The sequence below is a fragment of the Notamacropus eugenii genome, chromosome 2 (assembly GCF_028372415.1).
Source record: "Notamacropus eugenii isolate mMacEug1 chromosome 2, mMacEug1.pri_v2, whole genome shotgun sequence".
In the NCBI taxonomy this organism is placed as follows: Eukaryota; Metazoa; Chordata; class Mammalia; order Diprotodontia; family Macropodidae; genus Notamacropus; species Notamacropus eugenii.
Window position 1 is genome coordinate 54,930,128 of NC_092873.1, and position 7,870 is coordinate 54,937,997.

At 39.9% G+C, this 7,870-nt stretch overlaps 1 pseudogene; it reads left to right on the forward strand.

Moving 5' to 3' along the window:
• The first annotated feature begins 290 nt into the window (after nt 1-290).
• Nucleotides 291-7,228, forward strand: LOC140522626 (nucleolin-like; annotated as a pseudogene).
• The last annotated feature ends 642 nt before the right edge of the window (nt 7,229-7,870 follow it).

The window sequence follows — 7,870 nt, forward strand, 5'->3', positions numbered from 1 at the left end:
ACAGAAGACAGTGAGGCTAAGTACATATCAGAAGATGAAGAGGAAAGTAGTAAAGAAGAGATTGTGATTGCTCAGAAGAAGGGCAAGAAGGCAGTGGCTACTCCAGCAAAGAAGGTACCACTGATCAAAAAAAGCTGTTGTTGCCACTACAACTGCCAAGAAAGCAGCTGTGACTCCTGGTAAGAAGGCAGCCATGGCACCAGTGAAAAAAGTGGCTACTCCATCCAAAGTTGTCATCACACAAGAGAAGAAGGGAACCAGTCTAGCAAAAACAGCAGCACCTCTGACATATGGGGCCAAAAAATGGGAAGAATGCCAACCAAGAGGACAGTGAGTCTGAAGATAGTAAGGTGAGGAGGATGGAGAATTTGAACCACCCAAAGCCATAAAAATGGGAGCAGCTCTGGCCAAACACAACACTTAGGATGAGGAGAAAGATGATAATGATGAGGAAAAAGAAAATAAGAATGCCTGAAGGAGCCATGGATACCAAGCCTACTAAAGGGGAAGACTGCTTCTGTGAAAGCTTTGCTTGGGAAAGCTGGGAAAGTCAGCAAAGTCAAGGAATCTGAAGAGGAGGAGGAAGATCAAGATGAGGAGAGGGAGAAAGATGAGGAAGGAGAGGAAGCACTCATCTAAGAACCACCAGGAAAGAGGAAAAAGGAAATGGGTAGATAGAAAGTCCCTGAAGACATTGGACGCTGAAGCATATACAAACGTTCATATCTTCATTGGTAACCTGAATTTTAACAAAACCATTTCTGAGCTAAAACTGGCATCATGAACTTCTTTTCACAAAAGAACATTATGGTTGTGCTTGTCTGCATTGGCAGACCAGGAGGTTTGGTTATATGGAATTTGAATCCTCTAAAAGCATGGAAAAAACTCAATAAATTTGCCTCCAAAGTCCTTGGCTCTGAAATGAAACTGGAAAAAAAGTCAAGATACAAGAATACTCTTCATCAAGAATCTACTTTGCAATCTACATGCACAAAAATACTCATAGTAGCTCTTTGTGTGGCAGCAAAGAATTGGAAATTGAAAGGATGTTTATCAGTCAGGGAATGGCTGAAGAAGCTTTTGTATGTGATTGTGATGGACTACTATTGTGCAATAAGAAATGACAAGCAAGATGGTTTCAGAAACACCTAGGAAGACTTATATGGACTGATGCAAAGTGAAGTGAGCTGAACTAGGAGAACATTGTGACAGTAACAGCAATATTATATGATGATCAATTGTGAAAGACTTCGATATTCTCAGCAACATGATGAAGTAAGATAATTCCTAAGTTCTCATGAAGACCAATGCTATCAACCTCTAGAGACAGGACTGATGATTTCTGACATCAGATTAAAGTATAATTTTATTTATTTTTTTATTTTTCTTCCTTTTTTTTCACCATGGCTAATGTAGAAGTATGTTCTGCATGATTTCACACATATAATTTATATCAAATTGCTTGCCTTCTCAGTGAGTGGAGGATTGGAGGGAGGGAGAAAATTTAGAATGCAAAAAAATTTAAGAATTATTAAAAATAAATAAGTAATGAATTTATTTTAAAAATTTTTAAAGAATCTACCTTGTAAAGTAACTCAGGAGGAGCTCAAGGAAGGGTTTGAAGATGCTACTAAGGTTAGATTGGTCTGCACCAACGTGAGACAACCAAACAAATTTCCTACATGAAATTTAAGACCAAAACAGATATGAACAAGGTCTTGGAAGTAAAGCAGGGAACTAAGACTGATGGTTGGCCACTCATTCTGGACTACACAGGAGTGAAAAATCAAAGGCAAGAGAATTCAAGAGGTCAAAAGAATAATTCCTGGAGTGGTAATGGTTGGTTGTTGTCCTTTATTCTCGAAGACAGCCAAAATGATATCACGATAATAAAGTGAAGTTATAATGTGTATGATTGTGGCTGATCAGACCAATATGAGCTCAGAATACTCTACCACAGATTGGGCACAGATAGTCTGTGTGAACATTTGGGGTGGTTACTCCAAATTTACACATCCTATGTTTCCTTTGTGCTATTTCAATTCTGCTTTGCTCACAGCACCTTTTCTAATGTGGGCATGCCATGCTGAACAGTCCTGTGCCAGTGTCTCCCATGTCGCACAATCAAATCCAAAGTTCTTGAGAGTGACCTTGAGAGTGTCCTCATATTGCTTCTTCTGACCACCATGTGATCACCTGCCCCATGCGAGGTCTCCATAAAATAGTCTTTTTGGCAAGCATACATTTTGCATTTGAACACTGTGGCCAGCCCATCAGAGTTGCACTCTCTGAAGCATAGTTTGAAGGTTTATTTAGTTTAGTTCATGCAAGGAGCTCAGTATCTGGTACCTTATCCTGCCAGGTGATCTTCAGAATCTTCCTAAGACAGTTCAAATGGAAGTGATTCAGTTTCCTGACATGGCACTGGTAGACTGTTCATGTTTCACAGGCATACAACAATGAGGTCAGCACAATGGCTCTGTAGACCTTCAGTTTGGTAGTCAGTCTAATACTTCTTCTCTCCCAAATTTTTCTTTGGAAAGTTTCTTCTTCTCTCCCAAACATTGAGCTAGCTCTGGCAGTGAGTGTGTCAACCTCATTGTCAATGTGTACATCCCTGGAAAGTACACCACCAAGGTAAGTGAACTTATCCACAACATTCAAAACTTCTCCATTTGTTGTAACCAATAGTTCCACGTATGGATGGTGTACTGGTGGGTGATGGAGCACCTGTGTTTTCTTGGTGTTAATTATTAGGCCAAAATTAGCACAAGCAGCAGAGAGCTGATCCATACTTTGATATATCTCAGCTCCAGAGACTGCATTGAGTGTACAATCATCTGCAAACAGAAAATCATGCCCCAACACTCACTCCACTTTGGTCTTGGCTTGTAGCCTTTTTCAAATGAAGAACTTACCATCAGTACAGTAGTTGACCTTGATGCCATCTATGTTCATCCTCATTGAAAGCATTTGTCACCGTGGCTGAAAACATAGTGCTAAAAAGCATGGGAGCAAGCACACAGCCCTGTTTCACTCTATTGGTAACTGGGAAGGCAGGAGAGCATTGTCCACTATCCAGAACCTGGGCAAACATGCCATCATGAAATTGACATACAATGCTGATGAACTTCTCTGAGCAATCAAATTTTGACATAATTTTCCATAAGCTTTCACAACCAACAGTGTCACAGGCCTTAGTCAGATCTACAAATGTTGTGTGCAGACCTCTGTTGTGCTCCTGGCATTTCTCCTGGAGTTGTAGGGCAGCAAACACCATATTGACTGTTCCTTAGTCCTTTCTAAAGCCTCACTGGCTCTCAGGTAGATGACCATCTTTCAGGTGAAGGATCACTCTATTAAGGAGGACTCTGGAAAGAATCTTTTTTAAAAAAACTTTAATTAATTAATTAATTTTTAGTTTTTAACATTCATTTCCACAAGATTTTGAGTTCCAAATTTTCTCCCCACCTCCCCCCCTCCTCTGGATCCCAAGACCCATGCATTCTGATTACCCTTTCCTCAAATCTGCCCTCCCTTCTATCACACCCCTCCCTTCTCTTGTCTCCATCTTCTCTCTTTTCTTGTAGGGCAGGATAGATTTCTATACCCCATTATCTGTATTTCTTACTTCCCAGTTGCATGCAAAAAGAGTTCTCAACATTCATTCCCAAAACTTTGAGTTCCACCTTCTCTCCCTTCCTCCCTCCTATCCCCACTGAGAAGGCAAGGAATTCAATATAGGCCATACATGTGTAGTCATTCCATTATAGTCATGTTGTGAAAGACTAACTGTATTTATCTCCATCCTATCCTGTCCCCCATTTATTCTATTCTCTCTTTTGACTTTGTCCCTCCCCTAAAGTGTTTACTTCTAATTACTCCCTTCTATCACCCCCCCCATACCTCACTTATCCCTTTCTCTCCTACTTTCCTGTAATGTAAGATAGATTTTCATACCAAATTGAGCCTGCATGTTTTTCACTCCTTAAACCAAATGTGATGAGAGTAAGCTTCACTTTTTCCCTCTCACTTCCCCTCCTTTTCCTCTCCATTGAAAAAGTTTTTTCTTGCCTCTTTTATGAGAGATAATTTGCCCCATTCTATTTCTCCCTTTCTCTTCCCAATATATTCCTCTCTCACTCCTTAATTTTATATTTTTAGATATCATCCCTTCCTATTCAACTTATTCTGTGCACTATGTGTATATATATGTGTGTGTGTGTCTACATACATGTATATGTGTTTATATATATATACACACGTATATATATATATACGTGTGTGTATGTATATGTATATGTATATGTATATGTATATGTATATGTATATGTATATGTATATAATCCCTCCAACTACTCAAATACTGACAAAAGTTTCAAGAGTTACAAATATTATCTTTCCATGCAGGAATGTAAACAGTTCAGCTTTAGTAAGTCCCTTATGATTTCTCTTTCCTGTTTACCTTTTCATATTTCTCTTGATTTTTATGTTTGAAAGTCAAATTTTCTTTTCAGCTCTGGTTTTTTCATCAAGAATTCTTGAAAGTCATCTATTTCATTGAAAGATCATTTTTTTCCCCTTAAGTATTATACTCAGTTTTGCTGGGTAGGTGATTCTTGATTTTAGTCCTAGTTCCTTTGACTTCTGGAATACCATGTTTCAATCCCTTCAATCCCTTAATGTAGAAGCTTCCAGATCTTGTGTTATCCTGATTGTATTTCCACAATACTTGAATTGTTTCTTTCTGGTTGCTTGCAATATTTTCTCCTTGATCTGGGAACTCTGAAATTTGACTACAATATTCTTAGGAGTCTTCCTTTTGGGATCTCTTTTAAGAGGTGATCAGTGGATTCTTTCAATATTTATTTTACCCTCTGGTTTTAGAATATCAGGGCAGTTTTCCTTGATAATTTCATGAAAGATGATGTCTAGGCTCTTTTTTTTTATCATAGCTTTCAGGTAGTCCCATAATTTCTAAACTGTCCCTCATGGATCTATTTTCCAGTTCAGTTGTTTTTCCAGTGAGATATTTCACATTGTTTTCTATTTTTCATTCTTTTGGTTTTGTTTTGTAATTTCTTGGTTTCTCGTAAAGTCATTAGCTTCCATCTGCTCCATTCTAATTTTTAAAGAACTGTTTTCTTCAGTGAGCATTTGAACCTCTTTTTCCATTTGACTAATTCTGTTTTTTTAAAACATTCTTCTTCTCACTGGCTTTTTGGACCTCTTTTGTCATTTGGGTTAGTCTATTTTTAAAGGTGTTATTTTCTTTAACATTTTTTGGGTCTCCTTTAGCAGGTTGTTGACTCACTTTTCATGATTTTCTTGCATCATTCTCACTTCTCTTCCCAATTTTTCTTCTACCTCTCTTACTTGATTTTCAAAATCCTTTTTGAATCCTTCCCTCACTTGAAGACATAAAAGTCAAAGCTTCTGCATCCAAAAATCTCCAAAAAAAAAAATGCAATGGTCACAGGTGATGGAAGGATTCAAAAAGGATGGAAGAAAATACTTGTTCACCAAGGAAGTAACCTTCTATAGTCTTATTTTTTCCCCTTTTTTGAGCATTTTCCCAGTCAGTTACTTGACTTCTGAGTCCTTTGTCAAATGAACGGCATACTCTTGGGACCTATAAGTTTTCAATTCCTCCGAGGTGGCACAATCAAGGGAGAGGAGTTTACTCCTCTCCTTGCCTACACTCTGGTCTGGGAGTAACCACAAGCTTTTCTGCCCAGGATTTATGAGTAGGATTCCCTGTCCAGAATCTCCACCAGCTCCACCAACCAGTGCTCCTTCTCATCCTAGGGCTGCCATTCAGGGCTGAGATTCAGATCAGTTGTTTGATTCCCCCAGGATTTTCATGCCAAGGGCTCCAAAAATGGACACTGCCAGGCCTGGGGCCAAGACTAGGGCCAGACCCTGCTCCCTTCTCAACCAGGTAAAAGAGCTTTCTCACTGACCCTGGAAGCTGTCTTTGGCATTTGTAGGTTAAGAAATCTGGGAACCGCAGTTGCTGCCTGTGATTCCGTACCCTGAAGCTTGCTCCAGTCCTGTCCCTGCTGCCATGCAGCCAAGGCTGGGCTGTGCTCTGCTCCAAGCCTGGTGTGTTAGACCTTTCCTGTCGGCCTTCCAGGCTGCCTTAGGCTGGAAATCTCTTTCACTCTGTCATTTTTTTGACTTCTGCTGCTCTAGAATTTGTTTAGAGTCATTTTTACAGTATTTTATGAGCTATGGGAGGAGAGGTGTAGCAGGTCCATCTTTCTATTCTGCCATCTTGTCTCTGCCCCCCTCTAACAAGAATCTTGCCAGCAGTGACTAAGAGAGAGATTCCCTCTGTGGTTGTTGCAGGACAATCTATTCCCTTTACCTTTATAGAGATGGACAATGGAGGTATCCTTGAACTCCTGGGGGAAAACTTCCTCTTGCCATATAACCTGGAATATTTCAGCCAGCTTTTGTATGAGCAATGGTTCCCCTACCTTGTAAATCTCAACTGGAATAGAATCAGCACCAGGTGCTTTGCCACATGAAAGGAGCCTAATGACCCTCAAAACTTCTTCTTCAGTTGGAAGTTGAGCTAAGGAGGGAAACTCAAAGACATCAGTACTAAATAACTTTGCCATTGAAGAAAGTCTCCAGGAAGTGTTTGAAAAGGCAACATTGGTCAGCCTCACAACAACCAAGGCTGAACTAAAGCGTATGCATTCACTGAGTTTGCTTCTGTGGAAGATGCAAAAGAAACTTTAAATTCTTGTAACAATTAAGAAATTGAAGGCAGAGTGATCAGGTTAAAGGAGAGGAGACAATTTTATGCAGCATCAAGGAGCCAGTCCTGAAAAACTTTGTTCATCAAAGGTCTGTCCAAAGACATGACAGAAGAAACATTGAGAGACTGATTCATTTCATGCCTCTGTTAGTAGTACTAGGATAGTCCTAGACTGGGGGGGCAGGGTCATCTGAAGAGTTCAGTTTTGTGCATTTTGACTTCGACAAAGATGCTAAAGGTATGAAAAACATCATGGAAGATAGGGAAATGGATGGAAAAAAAGTAACTCTGGACTGGGCCAAGCCCAATGGCTTTGGAGGTTGTGATGGCGGTCATAGTGGCAATGTTTGTGGAGACTTTAGTGGCCAAGGAGGCAGTAGAGGAGGTCAAGGAGACTTCAGAGGCAAAAGCCAAGGAAACTTGAAGGTTGGGGCAGTTTCCAAGGAGATGGAGGAGTAGAAGGGAACAACAAACCACAAGGAAAGAAAACAAAGTTTAAACAGCTTCTCTCTTGTTTTCTTTTTCCCTGCTATTTGAATGGACTCTGGGGATCTTACCCTGTCATGTAATCACTGACAGAGCTTTCTGAGGACATTCCAAGACAAATAAACAGTCCAGAAGTCTTGGAAAAACCTGGATGGCATTTCAAGCATGTTGGTTTTGGCTGGAGGGATGTTCCATGTAAACTTTTGCAGAGACAGGTGATAGTTGGGGGAGGTCACCTTTTTGTGTATGAGATGTCTTGAGTTTACAATGTTAGACCCCGTGTACAAAACCATTTCCCCCTGCAAACTGGTTTATTTTTATCCCCTGTTTTGACTGTAAAGCAAAAAGGTATATGTTTTCTCATGATTCCTGCTTCAGTAGCCTAAGGACGCATTAAGGAGGCCTAACCTGGTGGGGGAAAATCAGTATCAAAAGTCACAGAGTAGTGAAAGAGGATGAGGATTGAGAAAAGGCCATTGGATTTGGCAACTAAGAGGTCATTGGTAACTTTGGAGAGAACAATTTAATGGAATGATAAGATTGGAAGTCATATTGTAAGGGGTTAAGTTAAGTAAGAGATAACAGTTCCCAGTATCCTTTTCCTTGTTCTTTTTT